The sequence below is a fragment of the Macaca mulatta genome, chromosome 12, assembly GCF_049350105.2.
Source record: "Macaca mulatta isolate MMU2019108-1 chromosome 12, T2T-MMU8v2.0, whole genome shotgun sequence".
Classification (NCBI taxonomy): Eukaryota; Metazoa; Chordata; class Mammalia; order Primates; family Cercopithecidae; genus Macaca; species Macaca mulatta.
The window spans coordinates 9,836,660-9,856,991 of NC_133417.1; the positions used below are offsets into that span (position 1 = coordinate 9,836,660).

Sequence of the window (20,332 nt, forward strand, 5' to 3'; positions counted from 1 at the left end):
TCCTACAGCTACTGCCAATGGTAAACACAGCCCCTCTGACACCTACAGCTAGAGCCAACGGTAAACACAGCCCCTCTGACACCTACAGCTAGAGCCAACGGTAAACACAGCCCCTCTGACACCTGCAGCTAGAGCCAACGGTAAACACAGCCCCTCTGACTCCTACAGCTACAGTCAACAGTAAACACAGCCCCTCTGACTCCTACAGCTACAGTCAATGGTAAACACAGCCCCTCTGACACCTACAGCTAGAGCCAACGGTAAACACAGGCCAACTCCAAGCCAGAAAGAATTCCGTATTCACCAAATTATCCTTCAAAAGTGAAGGAGATACTGGAAATACAATCAAGTTTGTTTGTTTTTTTTAAGTGAAGGAGAATTAAGTACAGAAAGCCTCACAAAAGGCTTGTTTACCTCAGTTTCTTTTGCCCAACACATCATGTTTCATATATACTAAGAGACAAACACACTTTGAACAGACAGAACAAACATCAGAATAAGACTCAGATATGGCAGAGACGCTTGAATTACCAGAAAATTTAAAATAATTGATTAATATGCTAAGGACTCTAATAAGAAAAGTGGCTAACATGCAAGAACAGAGAAGTAATGTTAGTAGAGAGATGGAAACACCTAAGAAAGAATCAAACAGGCCAGGTGCGGTGGCTCACGTCTGTAATCCCAGCACTTTAGGAGGCTGAGGAGGATCGCTTGAGCCCAGGAGTTCGAGACCAGTCTGGGCGACATAGTGAGACCTTGTTTCTATAAAAAAGAAAGAAAGAAGCAAAACAGAATGCTAGAAATATAAATAAATAAAACACTATAACTGAAGTGAAGAATGCTTTTAGTGGAGTCATCAATACATGGGACATAGCCAAGGAATGAATCAGTGAGCTTCAAGGAATGTCAATAGAAACTCCCAAAACTGAAATGCAGAGAGGAAGAAATAATGGAAAAGATGGAATGGAGTATTCAAGAACTGTGGGACAAATACCAAAGATATAAAAGGATAATGTACGCATAATGGGAATACCACACAGAGAAGAAAGAAACAGAAGAAATACTTGAAGTAATGACGGAACTTTCCAAAATTAATGACAGACACCAAACCACAGATGAAGGAAGCCTAGAGAACAACAAGCAGGATGAATACCCCCAAAAATCTACACCTAAGAATATCATATTCAAACTGCAAAAATCAAAGACATGGGAAGAATACAGAAAGAAGCCAGAGGGGAAAAACATCTTATTTGTAGAGGAACCATGGTAAGAATTACATCATGCTTCACATCAGAGACTACACCCAAGAAGAGAGTGGTTTATGGGATTTAAAGCATTGAAAGAAAAAAAACCCCATCAACCTAGAATTCTTTATTCACCAAATTGTCCTTCAAAAGTGAAGGAGATACTAGAAATACAATCAAGGATTTTTTTTTTTAAGTGAAGGAGAAGTAAAGACTTTATCAGAGAATCAAAAATTGAGAGAATTTGTCACCAGTAGACCTGCCTCGCAAGAAGTGTTAAATTCTTCAGAGAGAAAGGGAAATTATGTAGGTCAGAAACTCAGATCTACATAAAGAAAGCAAGAGTGTTAGAGAAAAAATAAATGAAGGCAAAATAAAAATTTAGCTTTCTCTTTTTAACTGATCTAACAGGTAAAGTTTTTTTTCGGTTAATAGTAGTAATTAGAGCTTATGGATAAATGAAATGAACGACAGCAGTGTTATAAAGATGGAAGGGAGGAATTGAGAATACTTTTTCATAAGGTATTTGCAGTACCCATGAAGTGGTAAAGTGTTTTATGAAAGAAGACTTGAATTAGATGTAAATATTTACTACAAACTCAAGGGAAACCACGCACATTAAAAAGCCCCACAAGTATAATGTATATGATAAGAGAGGAGTAAAAAGGGAATAATATAAAATGCTCGATTAAAACCAGAGAAAGCAAAACACGCACACGCACACACAACCTGAAAAGGCTAGAAAGAACAAAGCAAATCAAGGGCAATGAATAGAAATGGAAGAAATATACTTTAAATATAAAGAAATAGATTACAAGTAAAGGGATGGAGACAGTGTACTATGTTAACGCTACTCAAAAGACAGCTGGAGTGGCTGTGTTAATTTCAGGCAAAGTAGACTTCCTCAGAGCAAGGAATGTTATCAGGGATGAAGAGGAGCATTGCATAGCCCTAAAGGGGTCAGTTCTCAAAGATGATATAACAGTGTTTAAAGTGTGTGCACCTAGCAACACAGTGTCCCAAGATGAGGCAAGAGCTGATAGAACTGCAGGGAGAAATAAACTCATTTTTATGTTGGAGACTTCAGTACCCCTCTATTTAACAGATCCAACTGGCAGAAAACTAGCAAAGACATAGTTGAACTCAACAGCATCATCAGTCAGCTGGATCTAATTGACATCTATAGACTACTTCGTCCAATGACAGCAGAATACACATTCTCAAGCTCACGTGGAGCTCTCACTCACCAGGATAGGCCACATTCTCAGCCACGAAATGCACCTTAATAAATTTAAAAGAACAGAAATTATAAAAAATATGCTCTCAGACCACAATGGAATTCAACTATAAATCAGTAACAGAGAACTAGAAAACCCCAAAATATTTGGAGATTAGGCAACACACTTATGACGTGTTGGGACAAGAAGAAGTCTCAAGGTAAATTTTAAAGTATTTTCAACTAAATGAAAATGAAAATACAACTTATCGAAATTTGTGGGGTGAAATTTAGATCACTGAATACGTATATTAGAAAATGAGAAATATCTAAAATCAGTAATCTAAGCTTCCACTTTAGAAAACTAGATAAAGAAGAGCAAAGTAAACCCAAAGTAGGGAGGAGAAAAAGATAATAAAAATTAGAGGAGAAATTGCTGAAATTGAAAACAGGAAATCAATAGAGAAAAATCAACAAAACCAAAAGCTAGTTCTTAAAAAGGTTCACAAAAGGGATAAAACTCTATCCAGGTTAACTACGAAAAAAAAGAGAAGACCCAAATCACTAATATCAGAAGTGAAAAAGAAATCATCACTACTGATTCCAAAGACATTGAAGGATAGTGAATATGCTGGCCGGGTGCGGTGGCTCACGGCTGTAATTCCACACTTTGGGAGGTGGAGGCAGGCAGATCACCTGAGCTCAAGAATTCAAGACCAACCTAGCCAACATGGTGAAACCCCATCTCTACTAAAAATACAAAAAATTAGCCGGGTATGGTGGTGTGCGCCTGTAGTCCCAGCTACTTGGGAGGCTGAGGCAGGAGAATTGCTTAAACCTGGGAGGCAGGGGTTACAGTGAGCTGAAATGGGGCCACTGCTCCCCATTCTGGGCAACAGAGCAAGAGGCTCTGTTGAGTGAGTGCTCTTGTTGAGACAAGAGGCTCTCAAAAAAAAAAAAAGAAAAATATTCTCAACACCTCCATGCCTGCAAATTTGACAACGTACATTAAACTGGACAATCTCCTGAAAGACACAGTCGTACAAAACTCACATAAGGAAAAATATGTCATCTGAATAGGCCTATAAAATAAATTGAATCAATAATAGCATCTACAACTATAATTTTCAATATATAATTTTTTAAAATAATAACATTTCAAAATGGATAGCACCAGACCAGATGGGTTCACTGGAGAATTTTACTAAATATTTAAGGAATAATTTATACAAATTATCTTAAAACTTCTTCCAAGGCTGGGCATGGTGGCTCACACCTATAATCCCAGCACTTTGGGAGGCCAAGGCAGGAAGATCACCTGAGGTCAGGGGTTTAAGACCAGCCTGGCCAACATGGTGAAACCCCATCTCTACTAAAAAATACAAAAACTAGGACTGGGCGTGGTGGCTCACACCTGTAATCCCAGCACTTTGGGAGGCCAAGGTGGGCAGATCACAGGATCAGGAGATCGAGACCATCCTGGCTAACACAGTGAAACCCTGTGTCTACTAAAATACATTAGCTGGGCATGGTGGTGGGTGCCTGTAGTCCCAGCTACTTGGGAGGCTGAAGCAGGAGAATGGCATGAACCTGGGAGGTGGAGCTTGCAGTGAGCCGAGATCGCACCACTGCATTCCAGCCTGGGCCACAGAGCAAGACTCCCTCTCAAAAAAAAAAAAAAAAAAGCTAGCCAGGCATGGTGGTGGGCGCCTGTAATCCCACTACTCAGGAGGCTGAGGCAGGAGAATCCCTTGAACCCAGGAGGTGGAGGTTACAGTGAGCTGAGATTGTGTCATTGCACTCCAGGATGGGTGACAGAGTGAGACTCCATCTCAAAAAGCAACAACAACAACAACAAACACGTCTTCCAGAAAAAAGAAGCAGAAGGAATACTTCTGAACTCATTTTATGAAGATAGCATTAGCCTAATACCAAAAGCAGATAAAGACATTACAAGAATGGGAAACTGCAGACTGATAACCTCTCATGAACATAGATGCAAAAATCATCAATAAAATATTAGTGAATCAAGCTGAGTGCTGTGGCTCACGCCTGTCATCCCAGCACTTTGGGAGGCCTAGGCAGGCGGATTGCTTGAGGTCAGGAGGTTGAGACCAGCCTGGCCAACATGGTGAAACACTGTCTCTACTAAAAATACACACACATGCACACAAAATCTGGGTGTCGTGGTCTGCGCCTATAATCCCAGCTACTTGGAAGGCTGAAGCAGAATTGCTTGAAACTTGGGAGGTGGAGGATGCAATGAGCTGAGATCACACCACTGCACTCCAGCCTGGGCGACAGAGAGGCCATCTAAAAAAGAAATATGTATATATACATATACACATTTATATATATACATACACACACATATATATATGCAAATCAAATCCAACAGTGCATAATGCATAAGGGCAATTATATACCATGACCAAATAGGATTGATTCCAGATATGCAAGTCTGGTTCAACATTTGAAAATCAATTAATGTAATCCATTATATCAACAGGCTAAAGAAGAAAACCCACATGATCATATCAATAAATGCAAAGCAGCATTTGACAAAATCCAACACCCATTTATAATAGAAACTCTCAGAGAACTAGGTATAGTTCTCTGAACCTCAATTTGAATAAAGAACATCTACAAAAACCCTACAGTGAACATCATACTTAATTGTGAGATACTAGATGTTTTCCCACCAAGATCAGGAACAAGGTAAGGATGACCTTTCTCAGAACTACTATTCGGAATTGCACTGGAAGTGCTAGTTAATACACTAAGACAAGAAAAGGAAATGAAAGGCATACAGATTGAGAAGGAAGAGCTAAAACTGTTTTTGTTCACAGATAATGTGATTGTCTACGTAGAAAATCCTGAAGAATTAAAAACAAAAACCTCCTGAAATGAATAAGTTATTATAGTCAGCTTGCAATCTTGCAATATTGCTCACAAGGTTAATATGCAAAAGTCAATTGCTTTCTTATGTACCAACAATAAACAAGTCAAATTTGAAATAAAACATAGGCCAGGCACAGTGGCTCATACCTGTAATCCCAGCACTTTGAGCCACTGCGCTCGGCCTCAGCTAGATCTTTTCTATGTGGAGTATGCAATAGCTTTTATTCAGTGGCTCACGCCTGTAATCCCAGCACTTTGGGAGGCCAAGGTGGGCGGATCACCTGAGGTCAGGAGTTCAAGACCAGCCTGACCAACATGGAGAAACCCCATCTCTACTAAAAATACAAAATTAGCCGGGCGTGGTAGCACATGCCTGTAATCCCAGCTACTCGGGAGGCTGAGGCAGGAGAATTGCTCGAACCCAGGAGGCAGAGATAGTGGTGAGCTGAGATTGTGCCATTGCACTCCAGCCTGGGCAACAAGAGCAAAACTCCATCTCAAAAAGAAAAAAATAAATAAAAACATAATACCATTACATTAGCACCCCCCAAAATGAAATACTTAGGTATACATCGAACAAAATAAGTAAAAGATCTATATGAGGAAAACGACAACACTTTAATGAAAGAAATCAAAGATCTGAATAAATGGGGAGATATCCATCCCATCACAGAGATCTTGACTCAGTGTTGTCAAAACGTTTCTTCTGCAATTTGATTGGTTCCATGTAACCCCCAAATCTGAGCAAGTTATTTTATAGATATTGGAAAACTGATTCTAAAGTTTACTTTTTATTTTTTGAGACAGAGTCTTATTTATGAAGTCACCCAGGCTGGAGTGCAGTGGGGCGAGCTCAGCTCACTGCAACCTCTGCCTTCCAGGTTCAAGCCATTCTCCGGCCTCAGCCTCCTGAGTAGCTGGAATTACAGGTGCACACCACCACACCTGGCTTTCTGTATTTTTAGTAGAGACGAGTTTTGCTGTGTTGGCCATGCTGGTCTCAAACTCTGGCCTCAAGTGATCAGCCCATTTCAGCCTCCCAAGGTGCTGGGATTACAGGCATGAGCCACTGCGTCCAGCAATTCTAAAGTTTATATGAAAAGGCAAAGGCGCCAGGATAGCCAACACAATATTGAAGGAAAAGAACAAATTGAAGAACTGATACTGACGTCAAGCCTTACTATAAAGCTACAGTAATTAAAACAGTGTAGTATTGGTGAAAGAACTGACAAATAGATCAATGGAACAGAAAAGAGAGCCCAGAAATAGACCCACACAAATAAAGTTTGCTGATCTTTGTCAAAGGAGCGAAAGCAATTCAATGGAGAAAGGACAGTCATTTCAACAAATAGTACTAGAACCGCTGGATATCCACATGCAAAAATGAATCCATGCTGGGTATGGTGGCTCACACCTGTAATCTCAGCACTTCAGGAGGCCGAGGAGGGCGGATCGCTTGAGTTCACGAGTTCAAGAGCAGCCTGGGCAACATGTCAAAACCTCTTCTCTACAAAAATTACAAAAATTAGCTGGGCATAGTGGTATGCACCCATAGTCCCAGCTATTCAGGAGGCTTAGGTGGGAGGATGGCTTGAGCCCAGAGGTTGCAGTGAGCTGAGAGTACACCACTCCACTCTAGCCTGGGGGACAGAGCCAGACCTTGTCTCAAAAAAAAAAAAAAAAAAAAAAAAAATCCATACACAGACCTTACACCTGTTACAAAAATTAACTCAAAATGGATCATAGACCTAAAGGAAAAATGCAAAACTATAACTTCTAGAAAATATAGGAGAAAATCTAGATGACTTTGGATTTGGGAGTGACTTTTTAGATACAATACCAAAGGCACAGTCTATGGAAGAAAATATTGATAAGCTGGACTTCATTAAAATTAAAAACACATGCTCTGCAAAAGATACTGTTTGAAAAATGAAAAGACATGCCATAGACTGGGAGAAAATCTTTGCAAAATACCTATATATTTGGATGGGCATCCAAAACATATAGATACACACACAAAATCTTACAACTCAACAGTAAGAAGACATAAAATCCAAAATTTAAAAGAGGCAAAATATCTGAACAGACATCTCATCAAATAAGATATACAGATGGCAAATAAACATATGAAAAGATATCCAACATCAGCTGTCACTAGGAAATTACAAATTAAAACAATGAGATGCCACTAACACCTATTAGAATGACAAAAATCTAAAACACCGACCACATCAAATTTGGGCAAGGGTGGGGAGCAACACGATCTCTCATTCATTGCTGGTGGGAATGCAAAATAGAACACAGCCACTTTGGAAGGTGGTTTCTTACCAAAGTAAACATAGGCCAGGCGTGGTGGCTCCCACCTTTAATCCCAGTGCTTTGGGAGGCTGAGGCAGGAGGATCACTTGAGCTAGGAGTTCAAGACCCTCTGGGGTAGCATAACAAAACCCCATCTTTACAAAAACAAAAGAACTACACATGCTTTTACCATAAAATGTGGCAATCATACTCCTTGGTTTGTATCCAAATGAGTTGAAAACTTGTGTTAATATAAGAACCTGCGCCCACACAGATATTTAGAGCAGCTTTATTCATATTGCCACAAGTTGCGAGCAACTAAGATGTCCTTCGGTAGTTGAATAAATAAACTGGGGTACATCAAAACAATGGAATTTTATTCCACAATAAAAAGAAATGAGCTATCAAGCCACTAAAAGACATGAAAGAACCTTAAATGCTCATTGCCAAGTGAGAGAAGCCAATCTGAAAAGGCTACCTATTGTGTGATTCCAACTGCATGACATTCTGGAAAAGGCAAAACTATGGAGACAGTAAAAAGATCAGGCCAGGCGCAATGGCTCATGCCTATAATCCCAGCACTTTGGGAGGCTGAGACGGTGGATCACAAGGTCAGGAGTTCAAGACCAGCTTGGCCAAAATGGTGAAACCTCATCTCTACTAAAAATACAAAAATGCTGGGCATGATGGTGGGCACCTGTAATCCCAGCTACTCGGAAGGCTGAGGCAGAGAATTGCTTGAACCCAGAAAGCAGAGGTTGCAGTGAGTCGAGATTGTGCCACTGCACTCCAGCCTGGGTGACAGAGCGAGACTCCATCTCAAAAAAAAAAAAAAAAAAAAAAAAAAAGTCAGAGGTTGCCAGGGATTGGGGTGGAGGCAGGAAGGAAGGGAGGGATAAATAGGTGGAGAGAACAAGATATTTTAGGACAGTGAAATTATCCTTTCTGATGCTGTGATAGTGGATACATGTCATACGTTTGTCAAGACCTATACAATGGGCAACACAGAGTGGGCTCTGATGTAAACTATGGATTGTAGTTAATAATATATCAATACTGTCTCGTCACTTATAACAAAGGTACCACACTAATACAAGATGTTAATAATAGGAGAAACTCTGTTGGGGTTAGGAAGGCACATGGGAACTCTCTGTACCTTCCTCTCACTTTTTCTTTCTTTTTTTTTTAAATGAATTCTCATTCTGTCACCCAGGCTGGAGTGCAGTGGTGCGAACTCGGCTCACTGCAACCTCCACCTCTGGGTTCAAGCGATTCTTCTGCCTCAGCCTCCCGAGTAGCTGTGATTACAGGCGCCCCTGACTACGCCCACCTAATTTTTTGTATTTTCAGTAGAGACAGGATTTTCACCATGTTGGCCAGGCTGATCTCAAACTCCTGACCTCGTGATTCACCCACCTCGGCCTCTCAAAGTGCTGGGATTATAGACGTGAGCCACTGTGCCCAGCCACCTATTCACTTTTCTATAAACCTAAAACTGCTCTGAAAAATAAAATATGTTAATATGTTAATTTTTTGTTTTGTTTTGTTTTTTGAGATGGAGTCTCGCTCTGTTGCCCAGGCTGGAGTGCAGTGGTGCAATCTTGGCTCACTGCAGCCTCCGCCTCCTGGGTTCGAGTGATTCTCCTGCCTCAGCCTCCCGAGTAGCTGGGATTACAGGAGTATGCCACCACACCCGGCTGATTTTTGTATTTTTAGTAGAGACGGGGTTTCACCATGTTGGCCAGGCTGGTCTTGAGCTCCTGACCTCAAGTGATTCACATGCTTCAGCCTCCCAAAGTGCTGGGATTACAGGCGTGAGCCACCACGCCCGGCCTAAAATCTGTTAATTTTTTTAAGGTGTGGCAGCCATGCCACCCTCCTTCCCCCAGTTCATTTGCTGATTCGCTGCATCTGGAAGCTTCACAGGATATTAGGGAGTTTTTAAACTAGAGCCTAATCTCCTTTAGTCTTGGATATTTGGGAAGCAAAGTCCTCCCCAGGAAGGGGGACTGTCTTGAACAAACTGCCAGTCTCCTTCTCAAGGCATCTGCCAAATTTGGAAGCAGCAGGGGACAGGGAACTAAGGAGCAGAGTTTAAAACTGCCAAAGGGAAGAATGACTCCTACATCTTTGGGATTGACAAGACAGACTTACCAGGCACTCAGGCTGTCCCATCAAGCCTTTGAAACCTGATATGGACTGATTATAACTAAAGCTGCAGCCCAGCTTCATCCCAGTTTTGTTGTTAATTAAACCTGAAAGGGCAGACTTTCCTGACAAGAAAATAATATAATATTTGGTTGCTATAGTTCCTTTATAAATAGTCTTCTACATACTGTGGAAATTACAAGACAGGCAAATAAAAGGAAAATAGAATCAATAGTCAAGAGAAAAAAAGCCAATAGACATAGACCCACAGATGATCCAAATATTGGATAAGATAATAACTATAGCAATATATTAAAGAAGATAGAAGAAAAATGGGGAAAATAGGTGAGAAGATGGAGAATTTTTACAGAGAAATGGAATCTGTAGAGAGGAATCGAGTGGACATTCTAGAATTGAAAGGTTTAGCATCTGAAATTATTAACTGATTGGCTAAGTTTCACAGCGTTTGGACACACAAGAAGACAGAATTAATGAACTTGAAGAAAGATAATAGAAAGTATTCAAATTATAGCATACAGAGAGCAAAAAGAGTAAAGGTAAGGAGGGATGGGATGGCCAAGTACAACCACTCACATGAAGTCCTCTGTCCTATTTGATTTTTTTTTACCACATGCATATATAACTTTTTTTTAGCATGTGTGTGTGCTGTGGCCTGCTAAAGGCTCCTGGGGCCTCAGGGTCCACACTGTGGCCCTCACACTTATTGTACAGGGTGGTGGGACAGATGTACAGGAAAGAACACTGGACACCAAGCCAGGGGACCTGGTTTTAGCCCTAGCTCTCCCACCAACTCGTGTGTGACCTGGGTTTTCTTGCCCAAATGAGGGACAATTGATGAATGTGAGGCCAATTGTGGGGTGAGGTGACACCCCCCAAAACAGCATAGCATCTCTGGAGCCAGGTGGCCCAGAGCCCATGTTACAGCACACATACCTAATTCCAGAGAGCTGTTCTCCCTCCCTCGTCTACCACCCTGATAATAGACCCAGAACCCCATCTACAGCCAGCCGTAAGACCCTGCTGGCCCATGGCCCACCCCGCTCAGCCCCAACCTCTGCCAGAACCCTTGCCCCTCAGCCCCGCTAGACTCCTGCCCAGTTCCTCACTCCACTGAGGTCTCTCCAGGACCAATGTTAACTAAAGGGACCCCGCCTGGAGTCAGGCAGATTTGGGGGCACATCCCCATTCTGTCTGTACTTGCTGTGTACACCTCTGAGCCAGTTACACTGGGGGCTAAAATGGGAGGGCAAGAACATGTATCTCTTCAGATCACTTAGAGGGCCCAGCATGGTGCCTCACACCGGTAATCCCAGCGCTCTGGGAGGCCGAAGCAGGCAGATCACTTGAGGCCAGGAGTTAGAGACAGTCTGGCCAACATGACAAAACCCCATCTCTACTAAAAAGACAAAAATTAGCTGGGCATGATGGTGCATGCCTGTAGTCCCAGCTACTCAGGGGGCTGAGGCACGAGAATCGCTTGAACCTGGGAGGCAGAGGTTGCAGCGAGCCGAGATCACACCACTGCACTCCAACCTGGGCAACAGAGTGAGACTCTGTCTCAGAAAAAAAAAAAAAAAAAAATTGCTTACAGGATTAAATCAAACAAGGCATATAAAGGGCCTAGAGCAGTCCCCCACCCATGGACACAGGCCTAGGTGAACACAGCCTGGTTTAAGAGCCTCGGGGCACTAGAAAGATTATGGTGTGCTCCCCTCCCCCACATACATAATTTAAAATTAAAATAATAGCCACAGAATAAGTGCAATGAAGTCCATCAAAAGTCTGACTTTTCCCGTAATGACTACTTTGACATCTTTTTTCTTGACAGATGGTTTTAAAACTCATTTTTTCAACTGTGCAGTGCTCTAAGTGTTTGCTTGCTCAGGCCTGCGGGCGGGGAGTCTCCTGAGTGGAGAGACCGGCGGCTGCCCACCCCACTCATCTAATCTGGGCCAAGCCGTGTGGAGCCCCCAGCAGGGCCGGGCCTAGCCCAGAACCTACCTGGGGAACCTGGCGGGGAACAAGGCTGAGGTTGGCTAATGATTGACCCACCCCAAATATTGACAGAGCCTAGGTCCTGCCACTGCCCAACCACGCACCAGTCTTCTCCCCAACCCGCCACCTGGCTCCACGTCCCATGGGACACCGCAGGGACTTTGGAGCCTGCTGCATTCCGACCCAGACTCCTCCAATAGCAGTGACGTACGGAGCCCCCCAGAGGCCCTTTTCCCTTCATCGTAATGGAGTCCGCAGTTCCTCCCTCGGTTGCTCTGTGAAGCCCTCAGTCACCGTGGGTCAGGTGCCTCCTGTGGGCCTGCAGTGAAGGTTCTCAATATGGCCTGGTGCCCCAGCCCTCCACCCACAGCCTCCCAGACATGGCCCTAGAGCTGGGTGCCGCCTCTTTCCTAGGACCTGGCTCCCTGCTCAGCCTCTCTTGGCCTCCCCTGAGGCTTAGCCTGCCGTTCCTTCCACCACCTCGACGGTCTCCCCCAGCTTGCCCTGGTGCTTCTGGCCTTGTTTAGTTAGCAGTTTCTCATCTGTCCTTCCCATAGCTCATCCCCTAGGCTAAGCCGGTGGGGGCTTCTCAGGGAACTGAACCCCCAGGCCTCGGCTCCAGCAGCCCCATCACAGGGCTCTCTGCACATTGCCGCCTTCCGCTGGAGAACTGAATTCTTCCACTCTCACCAATGGCTTTAGCCTGCACTGATCTCTCCCTTCTCCAAAGAGATTCAGCAATTGTGACCATCAGGTCCTGGGCTCTGCACGAAGGGCTCAGGAAGAAGGGGAGAGAGCATCTACCCAGGGCCAGTTCCAGGCACCAGGCCTTGCAGGGGTTGGCCTTCCTTTCATCCCCACCACCACTGGGGATAGAGGGGGATGAGCCCAGTTCTTAAACAAGGAAAAGAAGGTGCAGGAGGGCCAGGCAGCAAGGCTGGGGGCACCAGCCGGGGAAGGGCCACTGAGCCCAGGGCCTGGGTACCTTCTCTGCAGCCAGGCTGCCATCTGCCATCAGCTCTCAAATGTTGCGGTAATAAGAGATCACTCTTCAGCCCACTGAGTCTTACATTTCTTTTCAAGTCCTTTTATTTTTGTCAATGGAAAGGCACTGTCAAAGCAAGTTTGTAGAAAGCTTCTCTTGTACAATTTGTGTGTCCCTGGACCTTGTCGGACCCACGCGCCTGTCTGGGCTCAGCTCTGGGCCCAGAGGTGGCACTCGATAGATACAGTCAGTGGATAAGCGCTTAACCCAGCCTGTCCTCGACACTGCTCACCTCCTTTGTGACACACCCCCACGCACGCCAGACCTGCAGCCTCCCAAGAGACTCTCCCTCATCTGCCTCCAGAAGGCCCAGCATGTGCCCCCTGGGGGAGGGTGTCTCCTCCTCGGCTGTGGCCTCAGCCGTGCACTCTAAAGATGGGTGTTGTCATGGACATACAGAGTGGAATCCTAGACATGGGAGACTGCAAAAGGTGGAAGGGAAGGGTCGAGGGTTGAAAATCACCTATTTGGGGACAGTGCTCACTGTTTGGGTGATGGCTCCACTAGAAGCCCAGACTCCACCACTGCATAATACATCCATGCAAGAAATCTATACTCACACCCCTAAATCTACAAAAATAGAAAACATGTACAAATCAAAGATGGGGAGCCAGGCGCAGTGGCTCATGCCTGTAATCCCAGCACTTTAGGAGGCCGAGGTGGTGGATCACATGAGGTCAGGAGTTCAAGACTAGCCTGGCCAACATGGTGAAACCGTGTCTCTACTAAAAATACAAAAATTAGCTGGGCGTTGTGGCGAGTGCCTGTAACCCCAGCTACTCGGGAGGCTGAGGCAGAAGAATCACTTGGACCAGGAAGGCGGAGGTTGCAGCGAGCTGAGATCTTGCCACTGCACTCCGTCCAGCCTGGGTGACAGAGTGTGACTCTGTCTCAATCAGTCATTGAATCAATCAATATGGGGAAAAGGGATGTTTCAAAAGACAGGGGCAGATGGGGCATGCTCTCCCTGCTGACCTTGCAAGGAGCTGCCTGCACCCCAGTCTGTCTGGAGACAGCCGTTTTCCCAGAGCCAGAGGACAGAGCTTTCCACACTCAGGAGCTGAGGGACGTGGGCGCTCCCTCCAGGAGATACAGAAGTTCTAGCCTGGCTGTGTGGCACAAAATATCATAAAATGAGTTGGGTGGGTTTTGTTCTTTTTCCATTTGGGGAGGAAACTTGTTTAAGATGGGAACTAACTGTTCTTTAAAACTCTGACAGAACTCACACACAAAGCAGCATGAGACAGAGGCTTTTGAGGGGGAGTGGAATGGCTTTTACCAGCACTGCAGTTTTCTTCTTGCACCAGTGTTAGTATTTTATATTTGTTCAGGAACGTGTGTATTTCACCCAGGCTTTCAAATGTATTAGCTTATAGTAACATCATTTCTACGCCCCTGTCACTGTTTCTAATCTGCATTTTTCACAGATCTGCCTCTCAGTCTTTTCGAAGCTCTGCTTTTAATGTTATTTCTTGTGTTCATTTCATCATTTGCATCTTTCTTACACTGATTTCTGCCTCCTTATCTTTATATTTCCCTCCTTCTTGTTTCTTTGGGTTTATGTTACTCTCTTTCCAGCTTCTTAAGTAAGGTTTCTATGTCACTTGCTCTCTTCCCAGTTTCGTATGTATGTATGTATGTAATTATCGAAACAGGGTCTCACTCTGTTGCCCCAGCTGGAGCACACTGGCACACTCACAACTCACTGCAGCCTCAACCTCCTGGGCTCAAGAGATCCTCCTGCCTCAGCCTCCTGAGTAGCTGGGACTATAGGTATTTGCCACCATGCCTGGCTAACCTTTTGATTTTTTGTAGAGAGAAGGTCACTTTGTCGCCCAGGCTGGTGTTGGACTCCTGAGCTCAAGTGGTCCTCCCTCCTCAGCCTCCCAAAGTGCTGTGATTACAGGTGCGATCCTGCATCTGGTATTTTTCCAGCTTCTTAAGTAAGGATTTCATTTCACCTGCTGTATTAGATTGCAAGGGCTGTTGTAATAAAGTACCACAGACTGGGTGGCCTAAATAACAGAAATCCATAGTTTCACAGTTATGGACGCTAGAAGTTCAAGACTGAGGTGTCAGCAGGGTTGCTGCCTTCTGAGGTCTGCAAGGGGGAAGTTGGTCAAGGCTGCTTTCCCAGCTTCTGGAGGTTGCGGACTGTCTTGGGAGCCCTTGGCTTGGAGACAGGTGGCCCTGACCTCCGCCTTCATCTTCATGTGGTGTTCTCCCCGTGTGTTCACATTGTCTTCCCTCCGTTCATGTCTGTGCCCCAATTTCTCCTTTTCATAAGAACACCGTTCATTTTAGGGGTCCACCCTATTCCAGAATGACCTTGTCTTTTTATGTATGTATGTATGTATGTATTTATTTTTTAGACAGTGTCTCGCCCCGTCGCCCAGGCTGGAGTGCAGTGGCTCGATCTCGGCTCGCTGCAACCTCCATCTCCTGAGTTCAAGCGATTCTCCTGCCTCAGCCTCCCAAGTAGCTGGGACTACAGGCACGCACCACCACACCCACCTAACTTTGTATTGACCTTGTCTTAACTAATTACATCCTCAGCAACCCCATTTCCAAATAAGGTCACATTCTGAGTTTTTGGAGGTTGGGGCTTCAGCGTATGAATTTTGGGAGGACACAATTCAACCCGTGACCCTTCGTGATGGTTAATTTTATGTGTCATCTTGGCTAGGCCACAGTGTCCATCTATTTGGTCAAACATCATTTCGAATGTTTTCTGGGCAGGTGTTTTTTTGGATGAGAGTAACACTTCAACCAGTGGACTTTGAGTAAAGCAGGTCGTCCTCCATAATGCAGGTGGGCTGCATCCAATCCGTTGAAGGTCTTTTTTTTTTTTTTTTTTTTTTTTTTGAGACGGAGTCTAGCTCTGTCGCCCAGGCTGGAGTGCAGTGGCCGGATCTCAGCTCACTGCAAGCTCCGCCTCCCAGGTTTACGCCATTCTCCTGCCTCAGCCTCCCGAGTAGCTGGGACTACAGGCGCCCGCCACCTCGCCCGGCTAGTTTTTTTTTGTATTTGTAGTAGAGACGGGGTTTCACCATGTTAGCCAGGATGGTCTCGATCTCCTGACCTCGTGATCCGCCCATCTTGGCCTCCCAAAGTGCTGGGATTACAGGCTTAAGCCACCACGCCCGGCCCGTTGAAGGTCTTAATAAAGGCTGACTCTACCCAAGAAAGAAGGAATTCTGCCAGCACACTGCCCTCAGACTCGCACTGTGAGTGTTCCCTAAGTCTCCAGCCTGCAGGCCCACCCTGCAGATTTTACACTTACCAGCCTTCACAATTACGTGAGCCATTTCTTTGAAATAAATCTCTCTCTCTATCCAGTCAGTCTCATTTCCCTGGAGAACCCTGAATAACATGTATTTGCTTTTCACTTTTTGTTTCTGGATAAGAATATTTGCTTATTTATTTTGAGACGGAGGTTCGTTCTTGTTGCCCAGGCTGGAGGGCAATGGCGCAGTGTGAACTCACCACAACATCCACTCCCCGGGTTTCAGTGATCCTCCTGCCTCAGCCTCCCAAGTAGCTGGGATTACAGGCGCCCACCAGTATGCCCAGCTAAGTTTTGTATTTTTAGTAGAGATGGAATTTCACCATGTTGGCCAGGTTAGTCTTGAACTCCTGACCTCAGGTGACCCACCTATCTTGGGCTCCCAAAGTGCTGGGATTACAGGCATGAGACACCGCGCCCAGCCTAGATAAGTATATTTAATTTCCCTTCTGGTGTTGCTGTAGCTGTGAAACACAAATTAACATTCAATTCTTACAATTTCTTAATTTATCTTATGATTGCCTGCTAATACGTTAATTAGTTTGCAAACATGGCATTTTTAAAGTTTTTCATCAGAAATTTCTACTTTTATTGTCTTTTAGCTAGAAGACATGTTCTGTATTATATTGATCCCTTGGAATTTATTGAGGCTTTCTTCATGGTCCAGTATAGTTTTGTAAATGTTCCTGGTGTGCTCAAAAAGAATTGCTCGGCCGGGCACAGTGGCTCACGCCTTGTAATCCAAGTACTTTGGGAGGCCGAGGTGGGTGGATTACCTGAGGTTGGAATTCAAGACCAGCCTGACAAACATGACGAGACTCCATCTCTACTAAAAATACAAAAACTAGCCAGGCATGGTGGTGGGCACCTGTAGTCCCAGCTACTCAGGAGGCTGAGGCAGGAGAATTGCTTGAACCCAGGAGGCAGAGATTGCAGTGAGCCAAGATTGCACCACTGTAGTCCACCCTGGGCGACAGAGCAAGACTCTGTCACACACAAAAAAAGAATCGCTCAAGCTTGTTAATTTTACTGTTCAGATCATCTACATATCCACTTTTTAAAAATCTGTTTGATTTATTGGTTTATAAGAGAATTTTTTTTTAAAAACTCTCCAAATACAAGTAAAAGTTGTTTATTCCTCCCTTCTGTCAAATGTCACACTGTGTGCAGTGTGTGGAGGTTACGTTGCAGGGGCACATATTGTTTTATAATAATTAGATCTTTACATGTGAGTGAGTTTTTCTGTATATAATGTCCATCGTTCTTTATGGTATTTTTTTCTTAATTTCCATTGTATTAGTTACTAGAATCACTATCTTAGCTTTCTTTTCATTCAAAGTTACGTGGTATTTCTAGCGTTCTTTATTTTCAGTCTTTTGGTGCTTTTTAAGTTGTCTCAAATCAATATATTTTCTCATTGGATTTTTAATTCTTAGATTTATCTTTTTAATTGCTAAGCTTGACCTAATTACATTTATTGTTATTATTTTCATCTTATTTCAGTTTCCATCAACTGTACTTTCTTTTGTTTTGTTTCACAGTTTTATATTACACCTAAGTTCCATTCTCTCTTTTTTCTTTTTTTCTTTTTGAGATGGAGTCCCACTCTGTCGCCCAGGCTAGAATGCAGTGGCACCATCTTAGCTCACTGCAACCTCCGCCTCCTGGGTTCAAGCAATTCTCCTGCCTCAGCCTCCTGAGTAGCTGGGATTACAGGTGTGTGCCACCATGCCCAGCTAATTTTTGTATTTTTAGTAGAGATAGGGTTTCTTCATGTTGGCCAGGCTGGTCTCAAACTCCTGACCTCAGGGGATCCACTTGCCTCAGCCTCCCAAAGTGCTGGGATTATAGGCGTGAGCCACTGCGCCCGGCCTAAGTTCAGTGCTGAGTTAATTTTTGTATGAGGTGAGAGATATAGGCTGAGGTTCACTTTTTTGCCTATTGAGGCCCCACTATGCCAGCACCCTTTGTTGAATGGCCTCTCCTTCCTCCACTGAATTGCTTTTATATCTTTATTAAAAATCAAAAGGCTGTAGCTGTGTGGGTCTCGCTCCAGTGTCTCCGTTTCGCTCCATCCGTGTGTCTCTTCCTCCATGAGCACCACGTAGTCTTGATGACTGGACCTTTTCAACAAGCCATGACGCCGGCTACAGTGATTTCTCCTACGTCTTTTTTCCAAAACGTTCTAGTCATCTGAGGTCCTTTACACACATACACACACATATAGTACCTTGTTTATGTCTACAAAAAGACACACTGGGATTTGGATAGGAATTACATTACATCTGTAGATCAGTTTTGGGAGAATGGACATTCCCGGCGTTTTGTAAATTTTGTCACACAGACCTGGTACATGTTGTGCTAAAAGTATATCGAAGTACTTTCTTCCCTTAAAGTGACTGGGGTGGTGGTGTGCTTTGAACCTGGGTTTCCACATGTTCGTGTTCGTGTAGAGAAATGCAGTTGATGTCTACGTGCTTCTTGCTTATTTTCATTCTCTCCTTTGCTTTCTGTTGGGCACATCCAGTTTTCTTCTGTTGGTTTAAAAGTTGTGTTTTTGTTCTTGTTTTGCTTGCCCTCAGGGCCATTTCCAAGACTTGAAATGTTTGTTTGCTTTTCTAATTTCCCCAGTTTCCCCAGGCAGCAGGTCGGTGCCAGAGGTGTCTAGGCCATGCAGGGTCACTGTCCTGACAGCAGCTCACCCGGCAATCTTCAGCAGAGGCGAAGCCTTCCAGCCCTCTGTCATTCTCTCAGTCCGTCACCTCCACTGAGACTGTGGTAGGCACTGGCCCTGTGCCATTTGGCAGTTGCTTCCAGCCCCGGGCACGGATTGCTCCCATTTCCAGGCAGCCCCACCTCTTCCTCCCCCAGGTCAGTAAGGAGGAGAATCCCGCAGGCCCCAGCTCGGGCAGGTCTCTTTTCTTGTGGCCACACACAGATAACTAACTCTGTGGATCCTGGTGTCCCCTCTGGTCTGGCCGCAACTGCTTTCTCAGATAACTGGCTTTATCCTCGTTAACTTGGAGAGTCTTAGAACTAGAGTTTACCTGAGAAGAAAGGCCCTTAAAGACCATTTGGTCAATTTTTATTGATTTATTATTATTTTAAATAGAGACAAGCTCTCCCTATGTTGCCCAGGCTGGCCTCGAACTCCTGGGCTCAAGCGATCCTCCTGCCTGCGGTTCCCAAAGCGCCAGGATTACCAGTATGAGCCACAGCACCCGGCCTAGCCCAGTCGTTTTCAACCCCAGTGAACACATTAAACTGAAATGGAGAGTTGTAAAAATATCAATGTCTGGGTCCCCACTCCCCCGGCCCAATCAGTTAAATTAGCATTTCTGGGGGCGGGGACTGGACATCAGCGTTTTTAAAAGCTCTCCAGGGCTGGGCATGGTGGCTCACGCCTGTAATCCCAGCATTTTGGGAGGCCGAGGCAGGTGGATCATGAGGTCAGTCAGGAGTTCGAGACCAGCCTGGTCAACATGGTGAAACCCCATCTCTACTAGTGTGCACCTGTAATCCCAGCTACTCAGGAGGCTGAGGCTGGAGAACCACTTGAACCTGGGAGGCAGAGGTTGCAGTGAGCCAAGATCGTGCCATTGCACTCCAGCCTGGAAGACAGAGTGAGACTCCATCTCAAAAAAAAAAAAAAAAAAAAAAAGGCTCCCCAGGAGATGCAAATATGCAGCCAGGGTGTAGAACCACTGCTCTCATCCAATCCCTTCAGTTTACTGATATCCCCTGGGTTAGTCAGGGTTCTCCAGAGACAGAACTAATAGGATGTGTATATAGATACAGATAGATGAGAAGGGGCTCACTAAGGATTTGGCTTCTGTGGTCATCGAGGCTGAGGAGTCCCATGGCAGACCTGCAAGCTGAGAAGGGAAGCCGGCCTGGCTCAGTCCAGGTCTCAAGGCCTCAGAACCAGGGAAGCTGATGGCGGGATCCTCAGTACAGGGCTAATGGCCCGAGAATCTGGAGGGCCACTGATGTAAGTCTCAGAGTCCAAAGGCCTGAGAACCTGGAACTGATGTCCAAGGGCAGGAGAAGGGTGTCCCAGCTCCAGGAGAGACAGAGAATTCACCTGTCCTCTGCCTTTTTATTCCATCTGGGTCCCCAGCTGATTAGGTCGTGCCCGCCCACACTGAGGGCGGATCTTCCCCACACAGTCCATCCAC

General features: G+C 44.8%; 1 protein-coding gene across 4 annotated transcripts in view; it reads left to right on the top strand.

The window, feature by feature from the left end:
* The window catches only part of IWS1 (interacts with SUPT6H, CTD assembly factor 1), a 107,069-nt gene that overhangs the window by 81,558 nt on the left and 5,179 nt on the right, over window positions 1-20,332 (top strand). Inside the window, exon 19 of one of the 4 annotated variants that reach the window (XM_077956767.1) lies at window positions 18,786-19,777. The exons of the other annotated variants lie outside the window; for them this stretch is intronic. The gene's annotated coding sequence lies outside the window, so the exon portion shown is untranslated. Of the gene's footprint in view, window positions 1-18,785; window positions 19,778-20,332 lie in introns of those variants that run through there. 4 annotated transcript variants of the gene reach the window in all.